Raw genomic sequence first — 14,646 nt, forward strand, 5'->3', positions numbered from 1 at the left:
CTACCAAAGGTATGCAAGGCACCGCATTAAAAAAAAAAAGAATCTATTCAGAGGTATTTTCAAGTGCACTCTCTCTATATAATATGAAGCTGAAGAAGCTCCCAGAAAATTCATTTGTTTGCAAGAAGCATCTGGAATTTTAAATCTTATAATAATAATAATAATAATAATAATAATAATAATAATAATTTAAATCGTCTTTTAGTTGTTTTTGGGAATAGCAGTTCTCAGGGGCAACTTAAATCGGTCCTTTCACCTTAAATGCATAAGATAATTTGACCTCTGGAATCTGAGAGCCTTGAAGACTGCACTAGTTTGTTTGCATAAATTTTCCAGATACAAAGTTTCTTCTTTTTCAAAAGTATCCCATCATGAAAGCATATCCATCCCCTCCAAGCTTTCTAAAACCTGTATACATAATATTTACACTTTCAAACAAAATGACCAAAGGGCAGAATAAAGTGGTGTTACACCACCAATTATGTCATGGACCAGACCACCGCAGGCTTCAGTGATCTCCTGGAATTAGAAACGGAGAAAAATAACAAGTTTGAAGGAACAAGGGTAGCATTTAGTTCTTTCTTTCCTGGGAAGACAATGAAAAGCTCTAGAGTTGCTCCCAGGTGGCAGGCACTACAATGCAGTGTCTACAGAACACATCTGGTGATGCTTTTTGGACCATGAGGGCTTATACACATTATCTGCATCACTCAAGGGAACACTACTTTTGCAAGCAATTCATTTGGTGTGGGCAAACAAAGCATGGGTGGAGCACACCCAATGGTGCTTACAGATGGCATGGCGGTCTTAAGTTAACCTACTCCCTGACTCCCTGAGGTACTACCAGGAAATCACAAAGGCATAAAGGAGACTTAGGCCATAATTGTTATTTTTACCAAGTACCGAATTGGGGTAATATTATATTTCTAGTAGCATTGATGAAAAGATTATTTTTTAACAATGATACAATTGTAACTTTAATTATTTTTAAAAGTTTAATAAAATTGAAATGAGCTTTTAAAAACTATATATTTGCCGTATTTCTACTGTTTGCCAGTAACATATTTATAAATGAGATAATGAAATGAGATAATACACTTGAAACTATCTCTTAAACTAAGAAGCATTTTAAAGCTATAAGATACTTTTAGTCACCTTTGAAAAATAATACTAGATTTCCCATCATAATATACCTTGGCCTACTGTATACTTACCGGTACATTTGATGTATTTGATGAGCTTAACATATGACCTAATTGGTGAAGCTATTGCGCTATCATGTGGATTCTTAAAATAGATTACAGGGGTGAAAAAGGCTCCATATTGCATCAGTCATACTCCAAGCAAGAAGTCGGTGGCATTGTCTTATAGAGTAATTAAGAAAAATTTAAGGATGTGATGGACAAGCTTAAATGAAACTAGCAATTGGAGGTAAAGTACTCTCAGGCTAATAGTGGGGAGTTGTTGCCACTCCTGGTCTGAAGGGCAAGGGGATGTTGGAGGTACTAGACCCCAGGGAGAGAGCCACAGAGAACTTTGGGAGAGGAATGCATTTACAGTTGACCCTTGAACAACACGGGTCAGCTCCACTTATAATGGATTTCTTTTCAATAAATATATTGGAAAATTTTTTGGAGATTTGCAATAATTTGCAAAAACTCACAAATGAGCTACACAGCCTAGAAATACCGAAAAAAAATTTGAGAAGTTAGATATTGTAAGAATACAGTATATAATTCATATAACATACAAAATATGTTTTAATTGATGTTTATGTTATCATTAAGGCTTCCAATCAACAGTTGGCTATAAGTAGTTAAGTTTTGGGGAAGTCAAAAGTTACATGTGGATTTCTTACTCCACAGAGGGTTGATGCCCCTAATCCCCATACTTTTCACAGATCAACCATACTACCATGTTTGGGAGGGTACCTTGGAAATAAAATCCCAACCTTCCTCAAATTTCACCCTCCAATCTTTTGCCTATATTTACTATCAGTTGAACCCAATCTTAGGCCAGAGATCAGGAGATCCCATTAATAGAGTTCATAAATGTCAGCTTCTTGAGGCACAGAGCAGGGTGAATCTGGCAGGATAAATAAAGAATATAAAAAATAGAGAGAGCACTAAATTCAGAATTAGATAAATTTCTGAAGTGACTTTTCTATGTTAAATATGAAAGTGTGTGCTAAAAATAAATTTAATTGCTATAGATGAGGTTTATTCATTCACTTACTCAGCAAAACTTTGGTGAATACCTACTATGTGTTCTGTTCTGTGCAAGGCACTGAATAAAATATTTGATATGATACCTCTTTTTAAGAATTTTATCATTTTATCTGAAACATAGGTGAAAAAAATCAACTATTACAACCCTACTCCATAAAAGAGAAAGTCAAGCAGATAGGAGAAAGCTTTAGGAAAAAAATACAACCTGAGCCAGTGTTAAGGAATGATAGGAATTAGACAAGTGAACAATGGATGAGAGGGAGAAGTGAAAGTACAGGTAAAGCAAGTAGAACATGTAAAGACGCACCAGCTCAACAGACCCAGGTTCAGGAAACGGGAACTTTTTCAGTTTTCCTGGAAGGAAGGAAAAACCTAGTGCCAACAAGGCCGGCCTAGATCATTAAGGTGCTTGATTTGGTGTGTTAGCAGTTGTGTTTTATCCTAAAATGGATGAGGAGCCAAGGAAGATTTTTAAGCCAGGGAATGGCCTAAGGAGATTTGTATTCGAAAAATATAATTATAGCAGGTGTGTGGAAGATATATGGGAAGAATGTGAAACTGGAGAGCAATTAAGAGAGTACTTCAAAATTCAGGAAAAAAGAGCCAAAGGCTTTGTATTAGGCAAAGTTCTTCAGATCTCCAAAGAAACAGAACCAACAGGATATAATATGTAGTAGACAAGCTGAAGATCCAAGAGAGCCAAAGGTGTAGTTCAGTCAAAGGCCAGTAAACCCAGGAAGAGCCAATGTTTCAGTTTGAGTAGGAAGGGAGGAAAAAAGCCAATGTCCATTTGAAGGCAGCCAGGAAGATAGAACTCCCTTTTACTCTTGAGAGGATCAATCTTTTTGGTCTTACCAGTCTTCTAGTTGATTGGATGGAGCCCATGAAATCTGGGGAAGGAAATCTGTTTAACTCAGTCTACTGATTCAATTGTTTATCTCTTCCAGAAAAGTTCTCACAGACACACCCAGAGTAATTGACCAAAGGTCTGGGCACCCCTTGGCCCAGTCAAATTAACATGCAAAATTAATCATCTAAGGCTTGAAATCAGGAACAAAGATGGGAATACTGCAAAAAGTATATATATATAAGAAATTGGAAATCAAATTTCTCTCAGAGATGATCATCAAGCTTGATTGCCAAGAGCCTGTCTTGCATACCTGCGTACAACGTGATGCCACTGACCGCTATGAGCAATATATCTGGGGAGGAGTGAATATAGGGGAGATCAGGTTTGGAAAGGCTGAGCCAGTGCCTGTGAAGCAAATCAGGATTTGGGAAGGAAGTTTTCACTAAAGTAAAGATTAGCTATAAACAGGCAGGTGGATGACATTTTATAAGCAATTATTACTATAGTTAAATTACAACCACTCAATATGAGCCTCTTCCATATGATCAAATATGAGAATTTTATCTGTCATTCTCATAGAAAAAGAATAGGTAAAATCAATAGTCCATTTACATTGTACACATAGGTTTATTGTATCTTTAACAGATTAATAAATGTGAGTATTGTAGAATTTTAGTTCAATATTTTTGTTAGATGTTATACTTTTATACTTTTCTATATCTTTTCATACAGGTGTTTTGAAACAGTAGTAATAACATAGTTTATTTAAAAAAATCAATTCAGGTAAATAGCTATGCAATAAAGTATTATTAAAAGAATCCCTTAATTAAATTACTTTTGTTCCCAACTGTTTGTGTCTGTGTAGATAACACTTCCATAGCCCTGGATCTTGATACACAAAATCAATGTATTTTTAACATATCATAATTGTGTTTTCATTAATCACAAACAATAATTACCTAGTTAATTTTTCTTGTATAGACCTTTGAGAGTATATGCTGTGTGATTACACCCCAAAAGGAGCATGTTCGATACCACTTGCAAAAAGTACATTCGCAATATTTGTAATATTATTTGCAAAGGCAAATAACTTGATATCAGTTGCTTATTCAACACTTAAATGTAAACCATATTATAACCCAAAGCCTCTACCACTGCCTCCAACTCCTCATTCTTCAACTTCCACTCAAGTTCCTCCCCACTGTGGAGCTTGCTCTGGTTCCTACAGAAGTTGCCAAACACTCTGTTTCCAAATTCTCTAGAAAATTATCCATACTAAACATATACCATCTTCATTTATTGTTTTTTGTTTTTGTTTAAACTTTAACTCTGAAAGTAGACAGTAATCTCTTTGAGGTCAGGGGCTTACTTTAAGATCATAGCACGTAGCAACGAACATCAGTTATAATTTTTTGTGCTCTCCACATTAGTAGATTTATTTATCCTCCGCCCTACATAGGAAGATTAAAAGAAAGGAAATAATACTCTATATAAGTCATTGCCAGATAATTTAAAATGGAGCAGAAAATTAAACTTATCAGACACATCAGTTTCATACAAAAGAGAAAATAAATAATCTTAGTCAACATCTTAGATCTAAGGTCGAGCATCATGTATAGCAAAATTCTGAGGGGAATTCATGACTTTTAACTTTGGATTATGATGGTAATTCATGACATGACTCTAATATGTAAGGTAGAAATAATTTAAAAAATAAGTTAGGTAAAGTTAACTTCTCTATTATAGAAAATTAAAAATATATTTTCAGTACAAAAATAACTATCTAACCACATCACACTTTTGTTCCTATTTTAAAAACATATTTGAGTGAATTTATGTATAATTAATACATAAGCTTTTCATTCTTTCACTTTCTTTGTAGCTTTTGTAGGATATTTCTGGGCTTATATATTTCCATAATACTCATTTCTAAAGGTAAGGCATTCATGTTCTCCTAAATTTATTATGAAGTGGAATTCTATAAATGGAATTTCACTTTTCAGTTTTCTTCAATAGTAAAAATAAAATAAAAAAAAATGTCTGAAAGAACTTACGGTTAGGAATTAATCCAGATCCAGTAAATTGAGGTAACAATTTCCTGGTGTGTAAATGCCTTCAGTTCTTCCAGGACTGACACTTCACTTCCACAGGTATGAATGTCAATCAATGGTCTAAATCTCTCTGTGGGACACACCTAAATTCCATTAAAATTTTTAGATTTTGTTGTTGTTGTACTTTACAGAAACATTATTTTCAAATAGGATACCTGATGCAGAGAAAAATTTAAATACAAATATTTATGTAGTATTAGGTATCCTACCCATATTCACTAATCATCATTTGTTATTAATCATTAATTAATCTAACTCTTGCTGTTTTACCAAAGTTCAACAGAAAAAACTCAAGCTCACCTTCATAGGAAAGACTCCATTTATCTTTCCAATGTTTCCTGCTTTCTTTTCCCTTCTTACCTAGAAGAATGATAGAGAAAAAAATTCATATCACAGTGTGATGCTGCCAGTATGTATAAAAAATCTCTTGACAGGGGCGCCTGGGTGGCACAGCGGTTAAGCATCTGCCTTTGGCTCGGGGCGTGATCCTAGCGTTACCGGATCGAGCCCCACATCAGGCTCTTCCGCTATGAGCCTGCTTCTTCCTCTCCCACTCCCCCTGCTTGTGTTCCCTCTCTCGCTGGCTGTCTCTATCTCTGTCGAATAAATAAATAAAATCTTTAAAAAAAAAAAAATCTCTTGACAGCCATGTTCCCATCAGTAGTTTCCCTGCAGGCCAGCTTCTAAGTCTCTCCCACTCCCCTTCTCCTCAGGTAGCTGGCTGCTAGATGTTTACTGATTAAATTGCATCAAATGTTCTCCTAGCAACTAACACTAGGATAGGATCAGCTACTTTTGTAAAAGACTGTTTTCTGTTAAAGAAGCTTAGACTTTCTAAAACACCATAAACAGAAACTAACATGTAGCAAAGCTAAATGTGATTCCTTCACATGTTTAAAAGAAATTTCAGCCAGTTTCCTTTTATTGTTATTTTTCTTGGGAGAGTCAGTCACTTTTTCCATTTAAAAAATTTGCATTTGTGGACACACCCTCATTTACAAGGCAGTTAAACTTGATGGTGAAGGATTACATAAGATGTACTTTTAAAAAATCCTCAAAGAATTCATGTCATTTTTGTAATTGTCAGTGCTAGACGTAGTAAACAAATAGGTCTGGTTTCATATTTTTGAGGTAAAATTAATATACACCATTATATAGTTCAGGTATATAACATTATAATCTGACATCTGCATACACTACAAAGTGATCACCACCAAAAGTCTAGTTACCATCCATCACCATACAATTAACCCCCTTCACCCACTCCACCCAACTGTAATCCTCTTTCCCTCCAGGAAGAATCAATCTGCTCTCTGTATTTATGAATTTGTTTTGTTTTTTTTTTTAAGACTCCACATGAGTGAAATCATATGGTGTTTTTCTTTCTCTATGTGACTTATTTAACTTATCATAGTACCCTCAATGTGAATCACTGTTATTGTAAATGGCAAGATTTCATTTTTTATGGATGAGTAGTATTCCCGTGTGTGTGTGTGTGTGTGTGTACGTGTGTGTGCGTGTGTGTGCAAAATATCTTTATCCATTCATCCATTGACGGATATTTAGGTTGCTTCCTATCTTGGCTAATGTAAATAATGCTACAATTAACATAGAGATGCATATCTATTTTCAACGTAGTGTTTTCATATTCTTCAGATAAGTACCCAGAAGTGGAACAGCTGGATCATATGGTAGATCTAGCCTTAATTTTTTGAGAACTCTCCCTACTATGTTCCATAGTTGCTGCAACAATTTACATTCCTACCAACAATGCACAACAGTTCCCTTTTTTCCACATCCTCTTCAATACTTGTTATTTCTTGTCTTTTTGATAATAGCCATTCTAATAGGTATGGAGTGATACTTCATTGTGGTTTTGATTTGCATTCCCCTAATATTTAGTGATGTTGAACATTTTTTTCATGTACCTGTTGGCCATTTGTATGTCTTTGGAAAATGTCTATTCAGATCCTCTGCCCGTATTTTAATTGGATTATTTGTTTTTTTATTGTTGTGTTGTATGAGTTCTTTACATATTTTGGGTATTGACCCTTTATTGGATATATGATGTGTAGATGTCTTCTCCCATTACATGCATTGTCTCTTTGTTTTGATGATGGATTTCTTCTCTGCACAGAAACTTTTTAGTTTGATGTAGTCCCATTTGCTCATTTTTGCTTTTGTTTCACTTGCCTTTGACAACAGATTCACAAACATATCACTAGACCAAACTAAAAAGACTGTCCTTTCTCCATTTCATGTTCTTGGCTCGTTTGCAGTAATTAATTGTCCATATATGTGTTTGTTTATTTCTGGGTTCTCAATTCTGTTCCATTGATCCATGTGTCTGTTTTTATGCCAATGCCATATTGTCTTGTAGTATAGTTTGAGTTTAGGGAAGGTGGTACTTTGTTCTTCTTTCTCAAGATACTTTGGCTATTTGGGGTCTTCGTGGTTCCATACAAATTTTAAAATTATTTGTTCTAGTTCTGTGAAAAATTCTATTGGAATCTTGATAAAGATTGCATTGAATCTATAGACTGTTGTACATAGTATGGACATTTTAACAATACTAATTCTTCCAGTCCATGAGTGAGGAAAATCTTTCCACTTATTTCTCTCAGTGTTCTCTCAGTGTCCTCTCAGTGTTATTTCTCTCACTTGTTCTCTCTTCCTTATCAGTGTTATACCTTTCAGTGTACAGGTCTTTCGCTTCTTGATTAAATTCATGCCAAGGTATTTTATTCTTTTTGAAGCAATTAAAAATGGGATTGCTTTTTAAATTCTTCTTTCCAATAGTTTTATTAGTGTATAGAAACACTACAGAATTCTGTATATTGATTTTGTATACTGCAAACTTACTTATTAGTTCTAACAATTTTTTGGTAGGCTTTAGGATTTTCTAGATATAGTATCATATCATCTGCAAATAATGACAGTCTTACTTCTTCCATTATGATTTGGATGCCCTTTATTTCTTTTTCTTATGTTATTGCAGTAGCTCGAACTTCCAATACACTGTTGAATAAAAGTGGTCAGAGTGAGCATCCTTGTCTTGCTCGTGATCGTAGAGAAAAAGTTTTCAGTTTTTCACTATTGAAAATCTTAGCTGTGAGTTGGTCATGTATGGCCTTTATTATGTTGAGGTATGTTCCCTCTGTAACCACATAATCACTTGAGAGTTGTTTTTTTTATCATAAATATATGTTGAATTTTGTCAAAAATTTTTTTTCATCTTTGGAGATCATATTATTTTATCTTTGTTTTATTAAGATCTTTCTTGGGTGTTTTGTTTTGTTCTTTCATTTGGAACACATTCATCTGTCTCCTCATTTTGCCTGTTTCTATATATTAGGCAAATAATCTACCTCTCCCAGTTTTGAAGGAGTGGCCTCCTATAGGAGATGTTCCATGGGGCTCAAAAGTGCTATCACCATGGCTACCAGAGCCAGGTACTCAAGGGCATCCCCTGTATGAGCTGTGCATGCTGTCTTCTCTGGTGAGCCTGAAGCTGCAGCATGGGGGTGGGCTCTCACTCAGCTAGGCTGTGGCAGATGACCATGGCACATGACTGGGGTGCATGGGAGGATGGGGCCCTCAGTGGGGCACACCCTTTTGTGCTAACATGTTAGAAGAAGAGTTCCAAAAGAGTACCTTTCAGCACTGGTATTAGAAAGTTAGAATGAGATTGCAAAAGTGGTGCCTAACAAGGTCTCTGTCCTTAGAAAAAGTCCCAACAAGTTCTTGACTCACCAACAGATGTTTTAAGATGGTCTCCATCTTAAATGGTCTCCACATATGGTTTAGTTGCTTTCAAACTAGTGTTTTTACTTTGGGTCCTGCAGCAAGTAAGTTTGTACAGGAGCCTTTTAAGACCAGCTTTTCTGCTTTCTATGTTCTATAGATTTCCTACATGTAATCCTGTTGGTTCTCAAAGCCAGGCCTTTTGGGGGCTCATCTCTCCCATAAAGGATCTAAGAGCTGATTGCTTGATGTGTGTATTTGCTCCTCACTTCTCAGGGTAAAGTTCCTTACTTTTGATATCCTTCCAGTTGTGGATCATTGTGTCTAAGGTGGGTTTTGTTTTTGCTTGGTGAGAGGGTATCACTCCTTCTCCTACTCATTTCCATGCTGTCCCTTTATTCTTTGTTGTGGAGGTTTTGTTCACTCAATTTTTAGATCTTTTTCAGAGGAAATTATTCTATATGTAAATGTAAATTTGTTGTGTCTATAGAAAGAGGTGAGTCAAAATCTTCCTATGTCACGATCTTGAACCACTCTCCAAATACGTCTGGTTTCTAATGGTGATGTTAGTTATATAGATGACACAGTAAATTTTCCTATAAAGCATTGTAATTATGTTCAGTTTTTGAACAAAAATAATATGAAACTAAAGGCTTCAATTAAGATTTATTTTACTGAAAAGTTAATGTATATGTTCTCTCTACTTTTCAAAAAATGTTACTATGTCATCAATTATGTTTAAATTCAGGTAACAGTTTTTAATATCAAAGCATTATTTGATGGAAAGAACACACATAAGAAAATATACAATGTGTATAATAAATCATCTCCAATGACATTAAATAAACTGACCAATAGTACATGATGATTATCTTAGGTCTTTGAAACAAAAGGAGAAAATACTTTAATATGACCCATTACGATTTTAATCCAGCAGAGAATAATACTAGAGCAGAAAGTAAAATATTTTAGTAATATCAATGATAGTTATTAGGTTATTAAGATTAGAAGTGATAATCTTAAAGCAATGAAATATTACAATTTAAAACTAAGATTCAAAAATAAAAACCTATAGTTTAATCATTTGGTGAAGATAATTGAATATTTTCCCAGGGATAAGAATAAAACATCAAATACTTCATAAGAAAAATATATTACCAATTCATCTGTGATGCTTATTTCACCTAGAATATTAGAAACATCTCATTTTTGCAATTTTTCTTTTTCATTAATAGTTTTTTGTTTTTAACATAAGTATTTCTTAAACTTCACATGTGGTTTTAAGAAATCTGAACTTAAACACTACTTATTTCAAGACTTTCAGTTTGGTAGAATTTTGAAAATCTAAATCAAATTTTAGACATTATATTTATAGATACTATAATTGTTTAGCATCTTGATAGATCATTGCAAAGCACATCACTTTTTACTTCCTAGGCACTAGAGACATGGGAACCCGCATTTACTGAAGATCTACTCTATATCAGCTACACTGCAAGCTTTTTTTTTTAAATAGAATATCTCATATAATCCTTTCAAAAACAGTTGAGACAAATATTATTATCTCCAAACTATAGATCCTATCTCAGATTTAGAAATGTTAAATACTTTCCCACAGTTCATAGAATAAGGTAAAGCCAAGGTGAAACTCACAACGGTGGGACCCCCAATTCTGATACCTTTCCACTGTGTCAGACTGCTTCCCATAATTATGGAAGCAAAACCATTACCCTTGAAGCACCTGACACTGTGTTGATGCCCAAGTTTCCCAAGAATTCACCCAGACTTTCCTGAACTTTAAAATTACTACTTGCTTTTCCCTGATGGCTTATTAAAACTCTCACCTCTTTCAGGTAGCAATGGCAAAAGATTAGACCACACAACATCGAAATATGAATGACTAAATAATCAGATTTAAATGTTTATCTTCAGGTAAAGAATAAAATAGAATTTGAGTGTATGTGTAAAAGAGAGAAATTATTTCTTATGAATTCATATGCACAGACACACTCAAGGATGCTTTTCTTCTCCATCTTTGTATAGCCTTGTGTAAGAAACACTCTGCTAATGAGATTTGAGGGATAGATGTCCTTGATATGCATGTACTGACCTATCAACGGGTCCCAGATCAATCCTTTGGGTTAAGCCATTGGCCCTTGTTAAAATCATGACTATATTTATAATGAATGAGAAAATGTAGAAAGAAAATAATCTGTTGTTATACTGCTGGGTTTTGGTTGAGTAGCACCAAGCAAGAGATTCAGACAGAAGTTTTTGGAAAATTTATTATTACAAATATACATGTTCAATGATGTCACCCACATTTTGAAGAGTACATCATTAAGAAATATGAGCTAAGTGTCTATTTTCAAAACACTGGCAAAAATAATGGCTAAAACTGCTATAAGAGGATGCAATACTAAAGGATAAAGTGATCTTTTATATATACTCTTTGTATAAAAAATGAAAGACAAAATTGAGATCTAATGCTTTACAGAGCTCACTATGATGCCCTTAGTAAAGGTGGAAGAGGAAAATGACACCTAGAGGGAATAGTAAAAGGAATGAAACATAACAAATACTGAAATAAATTCTGGAAATTATGCCATAATAACAAGAACTTGAAAATGCTTAAGATTTTGAAAGAGAAAAATAAGTAGAGCATTACCTTAATTGTTTATGAACATGAAAAAGAGCAAAAGAAAATGTCCCTCTGCAGTGGCCTGAAGAAGTGGGGAATGAGCAGGTTAGAAAAAGTAAACCTTTCTAAAATAAGATGTCCTTGCCACTGTCCCCAGCCCATTAGCACAACTGTAGATCAATTTTATCAGAAATTCTATAAGCAGGGTGCCTGGGTGGCTGTCGGTTAAGCATCTGATTTGGCTCAGGTCGTGATTCCAGAGTCCTGGGATTGAGTCCTGCATTGGGCTCCCTGCTCAGTGGGGAGCCTGCTTCTCCCTCTACCTCTGCCTCCCTCCCTCTCTCTCTCTGTCTTTCATAAATAAATAAGAAACTATTTTTTAAAAAAAGGAAATGCTATAAGCAAATTATGCTTTGCAAAACATTATAAAGGTTTTTACGTTAAAATATATTTTCCTTGGGGCGCCTGGGTGGCGCAGTCGTTAAGCGTCTGCCTTTGGCTCAGGGCGTGATCCCGGTGTTATGGGATGGAGCCCCACATCGGGCTCCTCCGCTGGGAGCCTGCTTCTTCCTCTCCCACTCCCCCTGCTTGTGTTCCCACTCTCGCTGGCTGTCTCTCTGTCAAATAAATAAATAAAATCTTAAAAAATAAAATAAAATATATTTTCCTTATACACTCTAATATACTGTCTATATCAAGAGCAGCTATTACCCAAGGGTGATAGTGGCTGGTAAAGTAGCCTTACCTATATATTTCCACAGAAGCCATTCTCACTGAATGAGTTTCTTGCATACAAGGAACTCAGAGCTATTCAATACAGCTCAAAGCAGCTCTCCACTCTGACTTCAACATCATCCTCATTTCTCCACTTTTACTCCTATATCATTCTCAGTTCTTCACTTCAATTCCTGCCATCATCCCTGGCACCTTCAGCCCATATGATCAACTCATCCAGCAATCTAAACTTGTGATTATTGTGCTAATCCCACTATATCCATGATTATGATAACTTGAATAAACTCATAAGCACCATCACACCCAGGGTCTGGAAATAACTCTAACTGAAGTAATAAATTCCAAAATCTCACTCTTTCATTAGAAATTTGCATCCTTTTTACTTTTCCTCTACATCATTTTCACTGTACATGGGCTTCCCCCTCATTGAGGTTTCCAATTCCATACCAATACCCTCTTTTCTCCCAGCTTCCTCTTAGATTCTCTACTCTGTATAATTAGCTAAGACCTCAAGATGCCCCAGTTCAACCACCCATTTACCCCAGACACTGCACCCAAGAATTCAGCCCAACACTTTTGCTGTTTTTATACCTGGGTTGCTTGTGGGATACATCGCTTTTAAAATGTATTCTCTCACTTCAACCTGGCCCAGTGGGCTTTGGTCCTCTTTTATCGATCGGTTGTCAGCTGCTTCCTGTTCTTCAGAGTGCCCATTCAAAATACTCAGTGCTATCCTCAGAAGCTTTACTAATAGTGTGTGCCAGCATATGTTCAATCAACGCTCTTTGAAAAATAAAACAAACAGAACTCCTAATCTGAAGAGTTTGCTGATTTTCAAGCTGCAAATACTCCCTGTGTGGCCCATTTCAAGGTACTATGTGACATCACCAGATTGGAGAAGAAATGTATAATAAACAGCATGTCTTTCATGATATCTCCACCGAACACAATTTTATATCTGTGCTCAGACACAATAGATACAAATAACCTCAAGTGCATAGATAATATAGTAAACTGTAAAAAAAAATTATTAGGAAGTGATAAATGTTGAGTATTACCTTTGTTTTACTGTACTTTATTTAACTGTAAATTTATGTAATTTACACTATAATAATGGGCACGTTTAACAACTGACTGGCAAAATTCCTGAAAATTTAGCAATTAGCTCTACTAGACAGCACTAGCACATCATTGTTTCACCCATTATAAATCTTCACTTCTCTTTGCCAATGACCCTGCCTCATACTTTACTGAGAAAACAGACTGTATGTGATTTCCTCAATTTCTTGTCCCCGTATCTATAAATTTCTTTGCAATTTTACTCGCTCTGACCTCATTCCCAGCTGTCTCAGAAGTGTCTTTTATTCAGTTTAAGATGGATTCTTTCACCTTAGTTATTATGATTTCCTCCCACTAACCTCAGAACTATGTGTTCTTGGCACTCCCTCTCTCTCCCATATTTCCAAGTGCTCTCTCTCTTAGTTCCATCCGTATAAACATATTCAAGATCTCCCATCAATTAAATTAAAAACATCTCTTGATCCCTGACTCTATCTATGTCTACCTCTAGCCATCTGCATTTTTTATACCTGCCTATCATTTTTACCAGAAATCCCATAGGAAGAAGAGTGCTTATTAGCAGTTTTTATTTCCTCATTCTAGCACCTTTTTTCCCCTAAAATCTTACGACATTACTATGGAAAAAGCATGACTCACCCCCACAATGCCAAACTTCAAAGATTTTTTTCTAGTTCTCAGATTGCTTTTAAGAAAATCCTTTCAACATTTGACCCTTTTGTACCTTCCCTCTTAAATTTTCTCTCCCCTTGACTTTTGCTTGGCCTTCAGCAATCTTCAGACCTGTGAGAGAATGGGTGGGGTATCTTCCATGAGCATGCCTGCAAGGATGATCAACCTGGCCTCTATGCCAGGCAGGATGCTGGCCAGGATCACTAAATGTTTGCTGTGATGGAGGCTGGGAGAGCTTAAGTCTTTCCAGATACAGGGAGTAGAGAAGCTCTGTCCTGTTACCTTGAGAGGGGAGGATGACTTGGCAAACCAACTGGCTCCTATATTTATCCTCAATAATTGGATTGTTGCTGTTTATTGCATCCCAGCAGCTGGACCTGAGACCCAATACCTAGACAGAAGAAAACAACACATCTAAGGGGATTCAGAAGAATGCAGAACATAATCAGAACACTCAAAACAGCTGACTCCTTTTGAAGTAGAATTGAAATGGAGTGAAAAACACAGCTCAAATAAAAAATAAGATCAGCCAAGGAGATTCAAATTTAATGTTTACACACCACACACACACACACACACACACACACA

General features: G+C 35.6%; 1 long non-coding RNA gene across 1 annotated transcript; it reads right to left on the reverse strand.

The window, feature by feature from the left end:
- Nucleotides 1-5,139: 5,139 nt before the first annotated feature.
- On the reverse strand, nt 5,140-14,424 carry LOC123001743 (uncharacterized). The gene is made up of 3 exons (XR_006410982.3): nt 14,341-14,424; nt 5,490-5,549; nt 5,140-5,272 (listed from the first exon to the last, which is right to left on the reverse strand). It is a non-coding gene; the product is annotated as an uncharacterized LOC123001743 (long non-coding RNA).
- Nucleotides 14,425-14,646: the final 222 nt, after the last annotated feature.

The sequence above is a fragment of the Ursus arctos genome, unplaced genomic scaffold, assembly GCF_023065955.2.
Source record: "Ursus arctos isolate Adak ecotype North America unplaced genomic scaffold, UrsArc2.0 scaffold_13, whole genome shotgun sequence".
Taxonomy (NCBI): domain Eukaryota; kingdom Metazoa; phylum Chordata; class Mammalia; order Carnivora; family Ursidae; genus Ursus; species Ursus arctos.